Raw genomic sequence first — 22,777 nt, 5'->3', positions numbered from 1 at the left:
TCGAGATGGCTTCAGGATTACGCCGCCTCAGTATTCCGTGTTCCCACATTTAAATGAAAGGAGCTGCGTGTTTAAGAGGAGGGCTTTGGGCACCAGAACATTTTTATTTACAAATTAAGCAATAGTCCACGAGATTGGCCACCAGTGTTCACAAAGTATACTTATTAATGGCTTATTAATATGAAAAATGGAGCTTATGTATTGGTTAATGTAGTAACTACATCACATTAAGGGTTGTGCATTATGTATCAGCTTTATTAATTGTAGGCCTTAACTTAGCGGAGGTCTTTGACTAGTTGCACGGCCCTCATGTCAAGCTGTATTTCTAAACCAATTAATAACCCATCCGCTTAGAGAATTAAACTGGGATTTTCCACTGTGCTGACCAAATGTGTTTGTAGCTAAAAGTCTTTCTCATGAGAACGCTTACTAAAAGATGCTGTTCTTGCTAGATGTAACATTGTACATGTAACGTGTAAGACTGACTTTCTCAGGAGAAAACAATACAGACACTGACTGAGTGTAAGCTGCAACAATATTGTGACCTGACGGCCAGATGATGAGGAAATTACAAGAGAAGCCAATCAGCAACATGTGAACTGTGTACTAGTAGAAACTGCAGATCTGATGTTTTAGTTTTATTGGACAAAGTGTGAACATGCAATCCCTTGACCAATAGGGACTTGGAAAGTAGTTTTAGGAAATCTAACTTAGCCGGACTGCACAAAGAGGAGATGCGCCATTCTCCCTATTATTTCTGGAAGGTTTGCCTCTCTCTTTAGAACTGCTTAAAGACTTCCCATTATCTGAACTTTGATGCTGAATCCTGATGCCTTGCTGACCGAACTGATGGCTTGACGACGAAGACTATCTTAGCTTGCCGATCCATTTGAGGAGAGGTATACTATTACCGATGTGTCTGCTATGTCTATTTGCTTTTTCTTTCTAGGTACCAACTGCGCTAATTTGATAGAGCCATAGTTAGAAATGTTTCCAAATTTGTGTTGACTAAATTGTTTTGCATGATGGCCAACATGCTAATGCTAATCTGATGTTAGATAAGGATCCTCACTAATGAAAGTTGGTTACATGGAGTAACAGTCAATGTCTTTTCTTTGCTGAATCTAAATGTACGTGATATTGTTTGTTCTTGTTATTACTTTGCACCGTAACCTTAGAATGTGTAATTTTTCAACCTTTGATTAGATTGCGTTTCTTTCGCAGATTCGGACAGCCAGTGTTGTTTCTGTATGTTTATCATTTGATTTTCAGATGATCTTATGTGACACTATCACTTTTAATATAGCGAAATATATATTCTAACTTTTACTAAAAGTTGTGGTTATTTATGACTGAAAGGTCATGGTGTGTGGTAAAATACTTACTCCAATTGATTACTAATGCAATTGATTATTATTGATTTTAGATGTTATTGATTAGTTGTTGATTATTGACCTGCATGTACTGGATCTGTGGTGGGAATATCTTAAATGTGAGTCAAAGGGTTCATCAACCTATTTGCATCCTCTTGTAAGTTTACTTATTAAGGTCTGATGCGCTATCAACTGAAACACATCTGCATTTTATTACCACATCTGGTCACGAGCTCACAACTGATGCATGAATTACATGAAACGTGCAAACATTATCATGATTTTATGATGGAGATCGTTGTTTAGCCAACATAATCCAGACTGTTTTAACAACCCAAATCTATCCTAGTTCTAGGAAAATGTACCTTCAGATCAGGGCTGAATCCTAGTAATGACAAACATTACAACAGACTAGCACAGTGGGGTAACGAATCTTGAGCCCCCTACCTCCTCCAGACTTACTCAGGAGCTCTAAAGCCTGGTTACTGTGCTGAGGGGGGCTCCTGGAGCATGGGGCATTGGGGTCTTTTGTTATGCCACTGGACTAGCATTTACCCACTGTTTTCCAAAAATTCAAATAATAATAGATCTTTCAATTAAAATACACCCAAGTTCTCCAAATATGTGAGTAACATGTCATGTTTATTTACAGACATAAGCTATATATATTAACAGAAAATAAGTTAATTAAGAAAACGTTATGGTTACTTGCCCATCACAAGAGACAAGCAATAATACCACCAAAACGTCATTATTTATCAGATAAAAATATGGTGAAGATGATATTAAAGTTACAGTGAACCTAGCTATGGTGGCTCCCACTCAATGCACTCTGCATGAGGTCGCACAATATCACCTGTGAATTACAAATGACATCAGTCATGGCATTGCTGCTGACACGATCAGTTACAGAAAAAATTACATAATTGATTACATCAAAGTACATATTAAAGTACAGTTCCAAGACCACCTGTTTACTGGCAAAACAACTCTGTTGTTCATTAATGCATAATTGCACAATCTTCAAAAATAAAGTGTTTTACAGGCTTACAGTTCACAGTGCTCTCTATGTAACAAATATGCACATCAGCTCTCCATGTCTTGTGCTCTCACATTGTGGTGCAGATGTTATGTTATGTTATATTGATTTGTATAGCGCACTAATCACCCAAGAAGGTATCCAGATGCACTCCCTACCATGGGTTGTGCCTTAGGCTAGATACAACAATGTAAATACATGTGAAGTAATCATAAGGAGTGAACACTAAAGAAGGTAATAAGTGGCAGATGTGTTTGACCCGTAATGTTTTAGCTAGCTTTGTGTGTTGAGGTTCACATCAGTACTAGGAGCGGATACAAAAGACAAGTGTATTAAATTACTTTATGAAGAAAACAGTTATGAACTACACATTGATGTCAAGAATAAGGGCCTGATTACGAGTTTGGTGGTTGCACAGCCGTGGGGGGCCCAAGAAGACTGCTGAGCCAGCGTTCTCCTACCTGCTGTATTATGATGTATGCAGCCTGAATTGCAGACTGCATCAATGGATTGATAACCACCAGTGGCACGGTGGGATGTAATGTTGATGGTGCATACTTCGTCATGGCACGGCTAGCCACCAAGCCAATTATGAAAACACAGTTGTACTGGTATTCCCCTTGCGGTGGTTTCCCGACGACATTAGGCCTTCGCAGTATGCTCTAAGCAGAGCACCAAAACAATGCCCAATGGATGGATTAAAAAATAACACAGCTGACATCCATTGGCCAAGTGGATACACCTGCAAACCACACTATAAAACACACCCCATCGGAGACCATGATCCTTTGCCTCTCCACCGCAGCACAGCAAGACTGAGGCCACATATCATTGTTTTATGTTTGGGAGATAAGAAAGCCCTTTTTCCCATCCCATTTAACACTTTCCACACACTTCTGTTTTTCCTAATATCATTTGTCTTGTTTTTTTAGTCCTTGCCATCCACTATAGTCTTAGAACCCGCCGTAGTGGGCGGTACCGACCATTAAAAGCCCGCTCCAGCGTTAAAGGCCCGAGCTGAAGTCGAGGGCCTTTAACAAGGGAGCGGGATTTTAATTGTTGGTATAGCCCCACTACGAAGGGCTGTAAGGCTACTTGAACATTCTGCCACTAGAGGACAGTATGTTCTAATAAAGAAAACAAAGTCCTCATGGAACCCAAGGGGATTAAAAAAGCAGTGGACTTTCACCAGCCAGTAAAAGCCCAGAACACTTCATAGTCTCCAATGGAGCTCCCAGCATTCCAATGTTCTAATTTAATTTACAGTCATGTCACGTTAAAAAAAATCCATGTTTTTCTGAGGTTGAGTTGACAGTCATGGTGGATGAAATCAAAAAAGTAGTGCCACAATTGTTTGGAGCCCAAATCCAACATACTCCTCATGGTAAAAAAGAAATGTGGCAAAAGATAGTCGACAGAGTGAATGCTGTAGGCACCACCTTGAGTACAAAATAGGAAATTAGGAAGAGGTGGACCAACCTGAAGGGAAAGGTGTGTTCCCTGTCCTCCAAGCAACACCTGGAGGCCCAGAAGACTGGTGGTTGTCCTCCCAGTGCCCCATTATAACCCTTTCCTGGGAGGAGAAGGTCTTGGCCATCCTGCATCCTAAGGGCTTGACATGAATAGATGGGGGAACCGATTCTGGTAAGTTACTTCACAATAACTGTCATAACACTTCAATATCCTGTATGCTCTTATCTCAGCTTTTGCCATTGTGTTGTCTGTCTACTTTCCTAACATGCAATACCCAAAGTATCAGCAACATTAGATTGTCAGTGTGTATTGTTGTATATAACATCACATGTATCAATCCCCATTACATGCTATATGTTGGAATGGGGTCTGTAAGTGTGTTACTAGTAAAATATCATCCCAGGACCCATGGTATGTGTCAATATGTACATGTATGGTCCAGCCTATCTGCAGTTTGGCAACAGGTATGTAAGACTAACCATGTGTCAAGTGTTGGGAAATAGAGAGTGACATGGCTACAACTACCATGAGGCCCTGTTTCTGTAATTCAAAGCAAGAGGCCATTGAGCTCCTGCCCATTTTCACTTGTTTGCCATGTCACAACTCATATTCACATATCATGGAGTTTACCATTTGTTTAGTGTTGGGAGTATGAAAGTGACATGACTACAACTACAATGAAAGCCTGCCTCTGCAACTCAAAACAAGCAGCCATTGTGTTCTTGCCCATTTTCACTTGTTTGCCACTTCACGGCTCATGTTCAATTATCAAGGAGTTTACCATTTGTCTAGTGTTGGGAGTTAGAAAGTGACATGACTTTAACTACAACGAAGGCCTGTTTCTATAAATCAAAACAAGAGGCCATTGTGCTCATGCCCATTTTCACCTGTTTGCCATGTCACAACTGATGTTTTCTTCTAATGGACTGAGCAATCTACATATAATGCTCTATTCGGAGACATGTCTGCCTACTTAGCATGATGTTGGCCTGGTCTCCCAAATGAAACTATTGAAGGCATGAGTGACACCTTAACAAGTGTGCACATCAATTATTTGTAAAGCATTCAGCTGCTTCCGCCAATTGGAAGTGACAGGTAACCCATTGACTCTGCACTGGTCACATGATGACTAATGCTACAAATACAACCAAGTTGTGTGTTTGCCTGTATCGTACACAACTAGACCTTGTAGTGGTCAAATACATGTTACTTGCCCACAGGTTTGAATTGACTGTTTGTTGGATGTCATGCTCATTCCTTCATCTAAAATGCAACTTAAGCAGCACATCTAATGAGCTGCTCAATTCTAATACATTTTTTCAACCTCTACAAATGTCTTGTCACCAAGTTCAATACCATCAAAATATATCACAACCGGAAACGCTACCAATTAAAACTTTCCTAGGTCTCTACTTACTGTGACACAAAACATTTGGATGTAGATTCCACACTTTTACCAATTACAATGTTAACTATTTCACAACAAGTTGATCTGACACAGTACCATGGCAGAGACTGTCCACCGAACAGACTCTCCCCCCCACTCACGGATGAAGCCCACAGTGATGACAACACTCCAGGGCATGTGGATGATGGACTTGGCACATCTGGTCAGCCTGGGCAGATGGCAACAGTGAATTTCAGCTTACCTACAACAACAGCTCCTAACCCAGCTGCAACGACATCTCAGCCAACACCAGAACCCCCAACCTGTGTACCTAGCACAGACAGTCCAATCTTGTGCCCCCTAGTCCTCGATCCTGAAGTGCAAATCACCAGCCTTGACATAGAGGGACCAGGACCCGGTTGGAGAGGGCCTTGTGGAGGTGGGTTGGTGGGAGGTGTACTGTGGGGGTACAGAGTGAGGTCACTGGGAACACTCACAACCAGGACACCATCAGCCAAGTCTTGGGTGTGTATCAGGAGCGTGATGGGCCAGGTACTTAGTGAACTCCAGGAAATGAAGCAGCTGCAGACGGACAAGTACCAACAGATGGAGGCCCATAACTCCAACATGGGCTCCCTAAAAACTGTGATGATGGACATCCACACAACCCTGAGCAGGGCTTTTCCACCACCATCTACCTCTTCCTGTAATGCAACTACGGAAAGGGAGGCCCTGCCAGAGGAAGAAATGCCTTCAGACACTCCTGCCTCTGTAGCAGCAGAACCCCCTTCGCAAGCAGAGACGTCCATGTAAAAATCCCTGAGGTGTGGATGGCAAGACACCCACCGCTGTCAGCAAGAAACCTCAACCTTAATTTTCTCCATTGTGTCACACATTCACTTTGTGGACTAATTCTGGACACTTTTCCTTTTCTGATGTGAGGAGTAATGACAATGAGTTGTGGCTTGTGAATTTATTAAGTGGTAATAATGTACAAAAACAAACATAAAAGAGAAGTGAAATAGTCAGTCATGGTGGATGAAACCATAGATGTAGACACCAAATAATCTGAAATCCAAAGGCCAGTCGGTGTAATAAATTTCACATTTAGAAATGTAGATATGTAATGCCATTTGAACTATACAATGGCAAAACTACCTACTTGTGTAAGCATGGATATGTTGAAGTACACAATTGTTTAGCTCAGGATCACAACCATGTCACACCAACACATACATATATTTGTCTTGTCTTATAACATATATATTACATTGTTCCAATCGTAGGCTGGCAAGATGTCAGAAACATAGCAAATCATAAAAAGACTCAATTATACTGTGTAAGTGATCACATTTAAAGGTACAGACTTCAAGAACATGAAATGAGAAGATATATTGTCCTTGTCAGAGTTGGGGTTATTCAGAAAGAGAGTACGGTAGCCCATTTAAAGTGTTCTGAGCTTTATTGCAGGATTTGTGTAAATACTTTCAATGTAAAGTCTGTGGTTCTTATGATCTTGTTTTCTTTCTTCTAGACACCAGCTCCAGGTGTAAGGCCTCCATGCCAAAGATCTCAGAAAAAAACAAGAGTGAGGCAGGTAAGTGTCTCTGTTAATCTCTTATCAGTAAACCCGTCACCATTCACCCAGTGTATGCGTGAACCTGGGTCAAGAAAAAATGCTTTATGATTGTCCAAAAGAAAGAGCAACAAGGCTATATTCCCACTACTGTATTACAATTATTTTTTTTCCTCCAGGTTATAGTAGTTTCATGTGACTCCTTATTTAAGAAGCCCAAACTTGTGAAAAGAAAAATGGTGAAATGAGTAAACAGAAAAAAAACAGGAAGAAGAAAAGTAAACTCCCCACTTATTCCTAATCACCTCCTTTTGCTACTTTGAGTGAGGATGCCCTTCCGTGCCCCCAGGGCTTGTAGCTTTGCATGCACCTGCCTAATCCACGTCCCTCCTGGAACGTGGATGGAATGTCCAGCGTCTTGAAGGGTTCTTCCTGGATCCACTCCACTTCTGGCATCTCTCAGCGTGGCAGTCTCCCTCTGGCTTGGCTCCTGATGTAAAGCAGCGTACTCCATGGACCGTTTCACCATGGCACTTTCGGGTGGTTCTCCTGTGAGTCCATGCTTCCCTGATGGCATTTCCCATGTTGCGCTCCACTCTCCCGGGGCGAGTTTGTGTCTTCCTTTGGCCCTGACATAGGGATAATGTGCCCAGAAGTCCGTGCGGGGCTCTACCCCTCCTTTCTCTAAATCTACCATATGGAAGGGCCTGTACTCTTTGTCCTGTCAGGAGAAAAGACGGATGTTCCCTGAGTTAGTGAGAGGGGGAGGGCCCAGCCTGGTAACCCATCTGCCTCCTCACAGCCTTATAGAAAATGAAATTGGTCTAGGTCATCAGCTGTAGCCATATCGTCTATCTCACAAAAGGAATCCTACATCATGTAGAGCAAGACTCAGATGGCAGTACAACAATTTCTGATCACAGGGTGATTACAATGCTGTGCTTCTGCATCTGGTGATATGTCACAAACAAACGTCAGTGATGTGTCACAAGCACTTTGACTTACAATGATGAAACACATCCACAGATACATACAGTTCATATGAAATGAGTAGTTAGCCAATGTGAAGGGAAACTAACATGATTTGGGCTTACAACTTCATGTTGTCTGAGAACATGATGATACACATAATGCATTATGGCCACCACACAACAAAGTGCAAGTCCAAAGGAGTCTCCTTTACTTCCATCCTATCACTGTGCAAGCTGTCTTTGCACAGGTTTTGTATACCCAAAGTCTGTGACATACATTCCCAGGAACAATCCATGATCACTTCATATGTCACAACAGCGTCATATACCTGCTAATGTTACAGCTCTGAAATATTCAAATTAAGATGCCATGGTGCAGGTACCTTCAAAACACTAAAACAAAGAGTTTAGCTATGAAATCATACATATGACACAATTCACCTAGCAAACGTCTGGAGAACACAGTCCATGACAAAATCTGCCTAAACAAAGCAACATTAACAAAATAAGATTGTCTCAAAACCTTGCTCACCAAACACCCTTAGTCGATCTTCAGCTTACTAACATTTTCAATAAACATACTTCTCACAACATCACAACAAGAGTTGATTGAACAGTCAGTCAGGACATCTTGTAACACACTTACACTCATGCGAACAAGCTGTCAATGAGATCTTATCGCAAGTCATCTCCTTCCTCTTCATCACTATCATCATCATTTGGCATTTCAGGATTCTCACCTGGTGGCACTTCAGGCTTTCCATCCACTGTGATATAAGGGATGTTCAGTCGCAGGACGATATAAGGGAACATGCAGCAGGCCAAGGTGATTTGACACACCTTTCCGGATGAGTAGAGGAGGGCTCCCACAGTCTTGTCCAGGCAGCAAAATCTGGCTTTCAGGAGGCCAAAAGCCCACTCCACTGGCCGCCTTTTTCATCCATTGGCCTCATTGAACAAGACTTCCCCGGGCGTAGTCTGATTCCTCAGCAGTGTTCGCAACCAAGGATGGTTGGGATATGCTGAGTCTTCTGTTTTGTAATAAGACATAAGTGCTACAATGGGTCACACACTTTCTGATTATAACACCTGGCATTGCACACACAAAGTTAGAACAGATCTTACCAACAAGCCAGGTCCTTTTCGGTTGTAGTTGTGACATCAGCTGGGGTTTGGTGCTGTTCTGTAATATGAAGGAATCATGGGTTGAACCTGGGAACCAGGCACAGACAATTAAAATGTACAAATCTGGTAAGCAAACAATTTGCACATTAATAGACTAGAAGTGCTTCCTGTTTCAATAAACTTGTTCACTGGCTTGCATTGGTACTAATGCAATATAGGTGCCATCAATGGCTCCAACCACTTGCGGGAGTTGAGTAAATCCATAGAAGGTAACTTTCACATTGGCTAAATCCTCACATCTGGGGGAACCTGATATAGCTGTTAATATGTGTCATCATTGCTGAAAGCACGTCTCCTAATACAGAAACTGAACATAGGTTGTGACATACCACCAGATACAGCCACAGTATATTGAAAGGATCCTGTGGCCAGACAATGCAATACTGCCATGCATGTCACAAAAGGTGGGATACATGTTGGATTAGTGTTTTGAGGCATGAGATAAGGCTCCTTTAGACAAAACCTCTTTATAACATCCATATCTTCCATGGGCTGAAGGTCTGGAACTGGGCGGTACATTGGAGGTTGTCATCTCCTTCCTCTCTCAGGGTACTTATGTGTGGAATCTAATAAATTGGAGTATTGGACACAGTGTCCCAAGTAACATTTATGATCAGTAAGCCAAAATTCACGTGACAAAACTTTACTGGTTCAAAAAGTATTACACAAATTTCACATAACAGTTGTCTAGTATTGGACCAGATGGGCTTCATACCCGGCAGGCCCACACAACTTAATCTCAGACGAGCCCACAATTGGATCCATGCCACCCACTATCGACCTACCCCCCCATCATTTCTTTTCCTTGGATGCCAAAAAGGCATTTGACATTTTCATTTGGCCTTTTCTTGAACAGGTACTCGTCAAACTGGGCTTTGGCCCATTTTTCATGAAGAGGATAGCACTACTTTACAAAAACCCCATGCCAGCAGTCAGAGTGAACAGCACAATATCAACAGTGTTCCTGATAGGCAGGGGCCCAGGACAGGGCTGTCCCCCCCGCTCTGTCCTAGACCTAGAACCCCTGGTGTGTGCCATTAGACTCCCCCCAGAGATAACCAGCTTCCGCATTTCAGAAGCGGACAAAACAGATGAAAGAATCTCACTTTTCCTTTTCATCACCAACCCTGACAGTTCCAACTATCCTTTGGTTGCTGGGAGAATACAGCATGCACTTAGGATATACCGTAAACTGGGACAAGTCCTTGCTATATGCCTCGACAGGCCTGACAGACCCACGCACGCTTCCATCAGGACTAAGGGTGGTGACACAAGGGTTCAGATAACTAGGGATATTTATCACTACCTTGCCTGAGCTAAGTATACGCCATAATGCTGGGCGAGTCCTCCATGATTTCAAAGATGACATGGACAGGTGGAGAACCCTACCCTTGACACTGATGGGTAGGTTGCCATGGATAAAATTATCACACTTCCAAATTCCCATACATGCTCCAAAACACATACTACCTGGTCCCTTCTGCATTGTTTGTCAGGCTAAATGAGGTCCTGCAAACCCTACTATGGGAAAGGAAACATCTGAGAATATCCCTAAGAGCACTTCAACATAACCCAAACAACGGGGGCCAGACATTGAAGGATATTGCTGGGCATCCCATCTAATTGCCATTAATGAATGGATTCACACATCCCAAGACCACCCAACATATTGCCTGGAAAGGGCCCAATTCTCTCCCAGGTCATATCTACATTACCTATATGGGGGTAAGAGGACCCAATCCCTCCTGCCAGCTACTATGGCAGCATTGGAGGCCTGGCATAAAGGCATAAAATCATGAAAGCCACTGGGTGGCACTGCAAAGTCACTAAAGAGACACTCCTCTGGAAAGGCAGCTGGCTTCGACAGATTACTACATGAATTGATTTTGAGTGTTGGGACACCATAGGCATCTCCAAGCTCACTGAAATCTTGCAGTGGAGTGAACTAATGTTGTTTGCTTCCATGCAGTCAGAATACCACCTCCATCACACACAGTTTCTTCACTACGCTCACCCGAAACATGCCTGGCAGGTGGAGAGAATACAAGGGGAAGATGTGCCTGATTATGCTCCACTGGAAGTTTGTGTCCTCATGGAGGAGCTGGGGCAAGGGGGCAGTCTCTGCCATATACTGCACAATCAATAACAGCATCCCAGACACCCTAGGCCCTTTAAGGGACAAATGGCATCAAGACCTCAGTGACAAAGAGGACATAGACTGGGAGGCTGCTTTGATGAACCAGTGAGGAGTAGCCATCAAGTCGAGGCTCCGGCTGATACAATACAAAATACTACATAGGGTATAGTATGACCGCTACAGATTACACAAAATGGGTCGGGCGCCAATGCCACACTGCTTATGCTGCTGTGCCGCAATCGGGTCATTCATACACACACTCTGGGAGTGTCCCCCTATAAGACACTACTTGGGTGCTATTTGCACTGAACTCTCAGGCATCATTGGGACCCCACTATCCACTGACCCGAGGTATATCTTACTGGGGATCCCAAGCAAAGCTGACATGCCACACTCACAACTTTTATTTTGCTCCCTCGCCTTGGTGGTGGTCAAGAGAGATGTGGCCAGATACTGGGGTGTCAAAGACCTACCCATGAAACAAGAATGGCAAAGGGAGATGGACTGCTACAAGGCGGTCAAAAAGGAAACCTCTGCTGCAGAGGATGCAGAAGATGCCCCCAGAAATTTTATAAAGTTTGGGGTTGGGGTGAGAATACTATGGGCTTGATGTGATGAAGATACTGTATTACAACACCAGTCCTAGACTGCCCTCCCCACGGGGACACAACATGACCGTGCGGCTCCCTCCTATAATGGTCATACACTCAAATACTTGTAGCCCTTGGGAACTTTGTGCTGTTTGAAAGTCTCCCCAGATACCACAAACATAACTGTGTAATACTTTATAGACAGCTGATTGTACTACCGGACCTTGTTGTTTCACTGTTGTTACATGTTAACGTTCATCAGAAGCAAGTCACGCACTGAAGGGTGTGAACCATGGGGATCTATTGCCGGTGTAGCATCCATTGCTAGAAAAAGTGGGAGGACCTAAGACGCTGGGCCCGGAAGATCACAGAGATCCAGCTAGGGCCGTCTTCCCAACGTGGACAGGGCATGTGCCGGACCCTGACCCTCCTTATGGCCTGCATACTAGTGGTGGCCTACACGGAGCTTGATGGGGGTTGAGGGACTCACAGCAGGTACAAAGGGGCTGAGTCCTGGCCAGAGTTGTACATATGACATTGCCAACTTTGGGTGCTGCGGGCAGGCATATCTCAATCAATATTGGGGGTGGCCCACTTGCGATGCACAAGAAGAGTAATTGTTTGCGTAGGTCTGGTAGTAGGTACATGTTGATGTACTTTTCCTATTGTCCTTCTGACGAGGAATACAGCAGAGTCCAGTCCACTACCAGTTTACTGTCTTGAGCAGACACATGGCTGAGTACAATGATTAAGTAGCTCATGGTGTTTGATGTTGTGGGTGACATTTGTACAGCCCATTTGTCTTCAGTGTGTCAAAAGTGATGCTACCTCACTACTGTGTCTCATGCGATGGTGGCCCTCTTACATGTGTTATAGCATAGAGTGCACTTTGGGCACAGTCACTGAGCAATACTGCCCCTTGGTAAGTGGGAAATGTACAGTTACATGAGATAGCAAACATCAGTGGTGCCATCAGTATTAGTGTCTACAAGTTTGCATGTGTACCTTTCACTTTTTTTAATATCATTTACACTACTGTTTCACACATGATCAACATGTCTTTATAGGTCTGATTCCATCACATATGTGTGTGTAGGGCAAACTGTATTGGAAACTAGTTATATGTGATGAGTTTACAGTTCATATGTTACCCCAGACAGGAGTGTGTAAACATTGGTTGGTGGATCACACATACCCTAAGGCATTACTCAGTTTCATTAGTCAGGTCCAATTGTTAAAGCAATGAAGGACATGACAGGTAGACCTCCAGTAATTTCTAAGAATGTGAATTTCCATGCCATTGATGTGGAAATATTCAGCTAAGTGATTTGCACATGTTTACTTGCGAAGGTTCATTCACTGACTATTGACATGCATTAGGGAGTGACAGGCAGAAATGTAGGAATCATATGTGAGTGTCTACACTCAGTAATACAATGATATTTGTGTTTGCATGAAAAAGGTACAGTGATGTGCCTTCTCATTCAGAAACAGTTTAGACCACCTCCTCAGTTAATGGAGATTCCCTGAGCCTCAATAACCTTCAATGAACTATTGGCTTTTAGTTATGGAATATAAGAATGGTATTCTCACCAGTAGCTTTCTGGACTGGGGATTTCCCTAGGTCCAGCTGATTCATTCTGCTGTGGATATTTTTAGGCAAATCTCCCAGACAGTTTGCCCAGCTTGCCTCTAGTCTACTTTTCTGTGTAACATGTGGTACATAGCAAAGCTACATAGATACAACTTTCATGAGACTATTCTGACAATCAACATATTCAGATGTTAGCATTAGGAAGTTTCAACAGTGTGACATGAGTTTTTCCATGTCACATTATTTCTGTTACTGTGCGTATTGCTGCAACATAGCTGTATTAGTTGACCATCATTTAGATGAACAAGTGCTGAATGCAGAGCCTTCTGTGAAGCCCGTATAAATGGATTTGGCATTGCCATACTATTTGATAACATAAGGTTACTGAGATATGTTACAAGAGTCAAACTATTCAAGGTGAAGAGGTCCCCCGCTTGATACGTGGGTATTTTGATAAGACAACTTCACTCATGCAAATGGAGCTGTCTGTGATTATGACTTTACCGTCAGCAACTATTAGAGATCATGTAGCATGCATGCTTGTGGTCTTGTTAATGTTGAAGCCACTTTAATGGACCTTGTAGCTAGGGTCTACAGTACCTTTTCGTAATGTTCTGTGATCAAAGCTGTTGGTGAAGGGTGCTCTGGCACATGCAATAAACCCACCTGTATTTGCCATTTCAGCATCATCCCAGGCAAGTTGAGGAGGGAGGACCGACATCTGTGGGGAAGCAGATGGCTATGGTATCTCTGGTCGTGACACAACAGACACAAAGGGACCAAGTGGCCCAGAGGATGAGGGGAGTGCCATGGAGGAAACAGACTCAGGCCCTCATTTTGAGATTCACGGTAAATGGCGCCTACCGCTGCAGCAACTGCCGTCAAAAGACCGTTGTGGTGGCTAACATCCGTCGCAAAATTATAACCACAGCCGGATTTCCGCCACAAGAAGGGTGGAAATCCGGCAGTGGCCATACTGGTGGTTGTTGTTAAGGTGGCGCTGCTTTCACCAGCAGCGCCACACCAGAAGACCACCACCATCCATATTAAGACAAATAATACGGCCTGGCGGTGTTCTTCTGGCGGGCGCTGCTGGTGGTAGCAGCGCACCGTCCCCTGCTAGAAGACCCCCAGGATGCAGGTTTCTGACAGGGGAGGGGGGTGGCAGGTGTTGTATGTGTGGGGGGGTGCATGAATGTGAGTGTGTGTGTAAAGGCAAATGTGTGTGTAGTGTTGTTTGCATGTGTGTGTGCATGTGTGAGAATGCGTGTATGAATGGAAATGGAAATGTGAATGCGTGTCTGCGTGTCAGTGTGAATGTGGTACAGATGTGTGCAAGAATGAATGGATGCATGCAGGTATGAATGTGTGTATGCCTGTGTGAGTGTGTGTGTGAAGGCAAATGTGTGTGTAGTGTTGTTTGCATGTGTGTGTGTATGTGTGAGAATGCATGTATGAATGGAAATGGAAATGTGAATGCGTGTCTGCGTGTCAGTGTGAATGTGGTACAGATGTGTGCGAGAATGAATGGATGCATGCAGGTATGAATGTGTGTATGCCTGTGAAAGTGAGTGTGTATATGCATGTCTGCGAGTGTGCCTGTATGGGGTGGTGGGGGAATCAAAGGGGGTGCATGGATGGAGGGGAGTGGGGGGCATCTGGGGAGAGGTAGGGGGGTTAGCCTCCTACCAATGACAGGAAAGGAATACCCTGTCACTGGTAGTGCCTACCACCACGGTTTTCGTGGTGTTACGAGTGGCAAGACAATCATGGCAGTAGGCAGGGTCAAAATACCGCCGCCGGTACATGAGCAGCCGCCGGGCTGGAGATTGTTATCTCCGGCCCGGCGGCTGCTACCGCCATGGCGGTCTGTGTCGTATCCCGCCAATGTCATAATGTGGCGGTATGTACCGTCAGCCTGTTGGTGGTACTACCGCCACATTATCACCGACCGCTGGTGTCATAATGATTCCCTCAATATCTTCATCATCAGAGTCAAGCTCCACTGGACATTTCCCAGTGGTGGCAGAACACACAGAACCAGTTCCTACACCATCTTTGTCTGACACCCACACTGCCATCTCCACCCACCCTCTTTCTCTCCACCCAGTTGGCCTGGGTCGCTCACCTCAGAAGGAGTCATCTCCTTCATTCCAGGCACCTCATCCACTACCCCTGTTACCCCCGCTGCACTGAGTGGGGAGGCTATTGACCTCCTGACAAACATCTCTGTGGGTCTGATGGCACTGCTGAATGCAGTGCAGCTCAGCCATCTGCAACAGATGGGGGTCTACCTGGAAGGCATCAACACTGCTATGTCTACCCTACAGAGATCTTTTCAGGCTCTGGACCCCTGCCTCATAGCAACCTTCTGCTCAACCAAAACTTCCACACCACCTCCAGCCTCTTCCCAATCCAATTCCCCATTACCCATACCTGTTGCAAGCACACTCACACATCAGCATGCACGCCTCAACAGCCCCAAGCAGCACACGAAAAGCACACGAAAACAGAAACACCACAAAATACACAAGCATGCAACCACTCACCAAAACACATACCCCCAGATATCACACCCCCATCGACCATTCCCCAACATACCCCCATACACCACACCCACAGACCCATTGATCATCTCCAACTTACCCCCAGACACCACACCCACAGATGTATCTACCACCCTCAACATTCCCCCAGACACCATTCCCACACCACAAACCCATCCATGATCCCCAGTTTTAACCCAGACACCACACCCCACCAACAGACCCATCCACCATCACCAGCATTCCCCCAGACACCAAACCCACAGATCTATCTACCACCACAAGCATTGCCCCAGACACAACAGCCATACTGACAGACCCATCCACCACCCGAGCATACCTAGTATGGACACATCACACAACACAAAAAAACACAAATTCCCACACTCACCCACACAACAGACACCTACAAAACAAAAACATGATACTTCAGACATACACACAGCAGCTCCAAAAACATACCCACCCACACCTGACATTCCCTCAACCTGTCAAATCCCTAATCCCTCAAGGACATCCTACCCATTTTCAGAGGGAAAGTGTTTTATTTGCCCATGCTCTTACCTCTGTCAAAACAACCCATTCCCAAAGCCAAAAGGACCTCTTCCATACCCCAACCCATGCCTTTGACATCCGAATCCTCCCCTGTAAAACCTGATCCCCTCACCACTAAACCCAGCCATACTCCACAGAAAACCAAAACCCCTCCCAAAACCAAGGACACCCCTTCCAAGGACAGGACCAGCCCATCCCAAATCAAAGGACACCCTTCCCAAAGTCAGGCCCACCCCTCCAAAGACCAAACCCACCAATCCCAAAACCGATCCCATCCCTCCCAAATGACATCATTGAGGTGCCTGGCCTGCCCACTGGATGCCCCTTCCTGGTGAGGTTCCCATGGCAGTGTCATGAGAGGCAGGTTTAGTGGCACAGCAATGTGCTGGATCACACAATGCTGGACTGGCTGTTTGCATTTACATTATTACATGTTTTAATTGTTTAGGTTAAAACACAATTGCTAGTTTTATTACACACTAGTTTTGCCATTACTTTTCTACCATTTTGATGTACATGACTACTTTAGGATGTGTGGCTACAGTTGTGTTTGTTTCACCCTAATTGATGACCCATTTGATGTGGTTGGCATGATCTGACCTTGGAACCGGTGTGTAAGTCACCCAGGACAAGGGGAAATGATCAGTGGATGGATGTGTGGGATATAATCCAATTGGGGCTGACATTGCATTGGATGGTTTTTCATATGGTATTTAAACTTGGCTTGGCCAATGTCAACATCATTTGGGTTGCATTTCTCCCAATGATGTAGGTTGGATATGTGTTTAATGTGTGCAAGCTGAAGATTTGTTTATCCACACAAAGAGAGTGTTCAGTTGTCATACCTTTGTATTCATTTTAATGGGCATGTGCCCATTTTCATGTGTGAACATTACACCTACCTCATCAAAATGTGTGACAAATGCTGTTACTGCTGTGTTTGCTTTCATGACGTACACTTACATACTTCCCACATACGCATGCCACTTGGTTATGCTACTGGTTGCCCCAGATATTCTAAGAGGTTTTGAGGCATATACAAAGTAGATTGTGGCCCAGGGAACCAGCCTTCCAGGGGTCCCCCTGGCAGAGGCAAACATAATCTGCAAGGGTCTTTACAATGTGACCTTTGAATGTGTCACATATTGATTATTTTGAACCCCATTTGCCTAACATTACCTTGAAATGTGGGTGATATGTGAGAGTCCATTACAGAGATTTAGCAGAGAAGGTGTGTTTCAGTTTCATAACACATCTATATAGATGTAACTTTGATATTATAACCTAGAATGTGAGCAATGTGAGGGTGTCCCTTAGATTTATAGGTGTAATATTGATGAGGAGGTGCTGTTGTGTCACACAATCTATTATAAACATCACTATCTGTTTATGAGCTTTGCACACATATCGACATTTTTGTCTGTGCCTGTGCTGTGTCAATGATCTGGCCAAAGAGGGCGTCATAGAGCTATGATTGGGTGATACAGTGAGAACAACTCTGAACAAGGGTCCACAAAATATGTTTGGCCAAGGGAACACAAACCCCTTGCCAGGTCTATGGTGGGGCACCTATTTGCTCTGGAGTTGATGAAAACGGGTAAGAGTTTAGCCTTCTGTGGGTTGCATCCACAACGGTATCGGTTTTGGGCATTATCAAGCAGCACAAGTAAGTGTATGATCGGCTCCATGGCAGTACGGGATGTGTGATGCTGGTTACAGGTGTGTTTTTGCCCTATAGCCCTCCCTTTATTCCAGCTCAGATGTAGTGTTTGGATCACCACAGTCATTGGTCTGGAGATAAGACTGGTGTTAGGCCCGCTGACAGACACACTGGCCTATCCCGTCTCGGTCGACATTTTCTGGCGCCGTTGGTGGAACCACTGTGGTCTTTCATCTATGTAACCGCATGCATCATAATATGGCGGTTGGACCGCTAACACTGCAGAGGTGAATCAGCCGCCGCCACGGTGGTATCAAGACTGCCAAACTCATAATTAGGCCCTAAGTTTTATGAGTTATGTGACATACGCATAGTACATGTCAATGGCCACTTCATCTCATTTAAGCCTGGGAGGAGTTTGCAGAGTTCTTTTACATGTAACTCCATAAAGTGCTGAAAGAACTCCGCCATGCTACGTGGGATTTCATGAGTGGAGTAGTTTAGGTAAGTTGCGCTGTTCGTGCTGATTTCCAGTGTCAGGAGTTTCTCATGCGCTGTAAAATTAGCACTGCTGGCATCAAGGAGGGCGCCAGAGAGCGGTAACTTCTTTCTGCCACTTGAGTAGATTTTCTACTCTAGCAGCAGCTTCCTCAAAATTAGTGGCAGCTTTCTCAACATGAGGGGTAGTGACCTGCCGTGACTGCCCCTGTCCAGAATTCTTGCTTGTGCTCACCAACTTAACGCTGGAGAGCAACGTGAGAGGAAAAGCTTTGCTCTGCATCACATCACAGAGTTTTTCAGAATTCTGTTCTGTGCACGGAGTTGGGAATTCTTCAACTACCCCTAATGGCAACCAGATGAGTCGGGTGGATAAGAAACAAGTAGCAGAATTTTACAGAGTGTACACCAGTACACAAAGTGTTTAGAGGTCTCCTAAGCTTAAGATACAAATTTAGACAATACAAAGGAATGGAGGTGTGTAAGAAATTCATACGTTTTGGAGATGTCAGTGTGGCATAAACACTCCAGTTTAACCACTATCCTTCTGTGGAATGTTATCATGTGTCCTTAGTGGTGCAATCTGTGGTGTAATATTTGATGCCATTTGTAAAATTATGAGCAGTGCATTAGTGCAGACAGATCACGTAGCGACCTCAACTGCGGAAATCGTAACCATAATATCCAGTTCAGGTTAGTTTTAAGAGAATTGTACTCATAGGTGCACAAAAGGATCTAAGAGTAAAGCATTTAAAAGTATATTTCTATAAAAACATAAAAAGGTGTGCTATATTGGAAATGTTTAGGAATATTTAGACACATTTTAACATTTAAATATATGTTTCTGAATAAAAATTACAATAAAAACAAATTACATTTATAAACAGGTAAAACCTATGGGCCTCATTTCAACCTCGGTGGTCTTTAAGCAAGACCGCAGAGGTACCGCTGTGCTGAAGACCGCTGGTGCAGGCGGTTTCTGCACAGCGTATCATGACTGCTGGCAGCCCTCTGCCCTTTTTCGGACGGACAGCCGCCAGCAGCCACACTGGCGGTCGGCGGGGAAGTGGAGGCTGCTCCACCTTCACTGCCACGTCATCAGAACACCGCCCACCAAATCACATCCCATGATTCAGTGTGGCGGTGTTCTGGTGACAGGAAGCTGGCGGCAGAGCAGCCCCCATGGATCCCGTTCCCTCCCGGAGGATCACCGAAACAGGTAAGGTGATCGTCCGTTAGGGGAGTGGGGTGGGAGTGTTGCGTGCATGCATGGGGGTGTGCGTGTGAGTGTGTAGAGGGGGTGTATGAGTGCGTGCATGCATGCTGGGAGGTGTTGTGTGTTTGGAAAATGTGTGAGTGTCTTTCTGTGTGTATGTCTGTGTGTATATCTGTGTGTATGTGTGCGTGTATGTGTAGTTGTAGTGTAAGTGTGCGTGTAGGAGGGTGTGTGTCAATGTTGGGGGGTAGGGAGGGGGGTCCTACCACATTTGTGAGGTGGTAGGGGGGTCGAGGGTTTGGTGGCAGGACTCTGGTGAGGGGCCAGGGGTGTGGGGGAGACCCCTATCAGTGGCAGGGAATGCATTCCCTGGCACTGATAGTGCCTACTGCCATGGATTTCATGGCGGTACAGAACCCCACGAAATCCATGGCGGTATGCGGGGTCGTGATGCCGCCGGCAGTGTACTAACTGCCACCCGGCTGGAGACCGAAGTCACCAGATCAGCGGTCTTTACCACCCTGGCGGTCGAAGTGAAGATGTGGTGGTTTTGCATGTCGGTCACCGCCATGCTGGTAATTCCATTTTTTTTTACCACTTGCTTGTTTGCGGTATTACCGCCACTTCTCCACCGACTGCCAGGGTTGTAATGAGGGCCTTTATTTCTTTATTTTTAAACACCTTTCTTTTATCCTACAGCATATTTAACAATAAATTCATTTGAAAAGATATATATTTCTAAATTGAAAAACATTAAAATAAATAACACAAACTTAAAAAATAGTTGCAAAAGTCAAAGAACAACAAGATGAAAATAAAGTCTGAAACATGTCTAAAACATAATTTAATAATTATAATCATACAAACAATATTTATTATAGTACTGAAGGACACAAGCTAAAATTAAGTTATCGTTAGCTTTGGTTATGATACATTAACATATTTTTTATTTAGAAAAACTTGAAGATAAGATTCCCTGGAAAAACATTAAAAGTGGAGATATGGTTACAACTTAAAACTGAATTACCACTTAAAATTTGAAGATATTGTTAGAATTGCTATCCATAACTCTCACCAGATTGAATGTTTATTAATTCCACACCATGGTTATTCCAATGTGTAATGACACCTAATTGTAAAACATATTTAAATAATACATTGCCAAATTACCAAAGAATGCTACAGTTATAATTGTCTCTTTCATAGTGTTACATATAATACAGTATATAATCTCATATGAAAGATTATTTACATTTGTAACTCCATCTGTCACATCAAGGCAAGGCAGGCTCAGATTTACTCTTTTAACATAAATTGGAGGAGTGCATGAACTGGGTGGGTGAGAGAGGGTTAGAGTTACTATTCTAATTTCAGTCCTGCAAGTGTTTGGGAAAGTGAGTTTATCGGGGGCAGATTTGTTATACTAACACGAGTCCTACTGTAAAGTGCATTTATTTGGGAGCATATGATTTACTATCCAAACTCCATTTTTGCAAATATTGAGAACAGTAGACATATTTGGGAGATTCTAATTAACACTACTAATTCCAGCCCAAAAAAATATTGGTAAGAGTGCAAATATGTGGGGGGTGGGGATGACAGGTGTACCTATCTCATGCTCATCTTAATAGTATTGGGAACATGTATATAGTGGGATGGAGGGAGATTCGTAGTCTAACGTCAGTTCCACAAGCAGTGGGGAAATTGGTTATATTTGGATAGGTCAGATTTACTATTCTAACTTTATCCAAATAAAAGTTAGTTAATGCCCATATGTTGGAGTGGGGGGTTAAGATTTACTATTCTTACTCCAGTTCCACAAATCATGAGGAAAGTGTGTTTTATTTGCAGATAGCTTTTCTATTCTAAGTCTATTCCTACCAACATTATTAAATATGTATATATGTGGGAGGTGGCAGGGTCTTGCTTACAATTCTTTCTCCATTCCTATAAACATAAGGGAAAGTTCATTGATTTGATGGCTATATATATTATTTTAACTCTAGTCCCCAAATCAATGCTGGAAGTACATGTATTTGGAAAAGTGAATATATGTAAACATGAGAGATTTACTATTCAAACTCCAGCATTATTAACATTGGTAAAGGTACATATATTTGAGGCACTCACATTTACTGTTTTATCTGCAGGTTGACAAACATTGGAGATAGTAAATTTGCACAAACGGATCACATTTACTGTTATGAATCAAGCCCAACATTATTTGAGGAAAGTACATATATCTGAATTGATGGGAGAGCAGGTTAACTATTGTCCAGGCCCACTGACTTTGAGGAAAGTGCATCTATTTCAGGGGGTTTATATCTGATTTACTCTCATAATTCCACACAATATTGGGGCGTGGCTTGGCCACCGGGCAAGATGGCCGTCACTCTGTGAGGCTCTGCCGGGGCCGGGCAATTTATCCGACATAATCTATCCTACGGGCGGTGGTGAAGGAGCGGGTCCCTGGGGCTTCCCCCCGGGGACTCCGACAACGCTGTTCAAGCCAGGTCTGGCAGCTGCTGGCACCCGGGGGGCGGAGGAGTGCCGAGAGGCCTGGCGTCGGCGGTCTACCGCGCGCGCCGGCTCCCGCGGTGTGCGCGGAGAGAGGGGAGGCTGCGGCCGCCCCCCCGGTCGAGGGGAGAGAGGACGGGAGCGTGAGGGACTTCGGGGGAGCCTGATCGGCCGTCGTGTCGGACCGCGGCTCCCCCCCCCCTTGTTTTTGCTGAATTGGATCCTGGTGCGCGTGGCGGCTGGGGGCCCCGACATCGTGGGCCGCTCCCGACCCCCGGCTGGAGTTTCCCTCCGAGCTTTCAGATCCCCGGGCCCCCGGGAGGAGAGAGCGGGGCCCGGTTGATAATAAGCGCTTACTGAGAGCGCTGTGACTGGAGGAGGAGAGGGCCTGAATTCGGGGCCTGCTGAGGGATCCGCCTGGTGGTCTCTGATATCGCCCCGGCTGCCTGCACACAAACTT

The sequence above is a fragment of the Pleurodeles waltl genome, chromosome 2_2, assembly GCF_031143425.1.
Source record: "Pleurodeles waltl isolate 20211129_DDA chromosome 2_2, aPleWal1.hap1.20221129, whole genome shotgun sequence".
In the NCBI taxonomy this organism is placed as follows: domain Eukaryota; kingdom Metazoa; phylum Chordata; class Amphibia; order Caudata; family Salamandridae; genus Pleurodeles; species Pleurodeles waltl.
Note: the sequence above shows the minus strand (reverse complement) of the source record.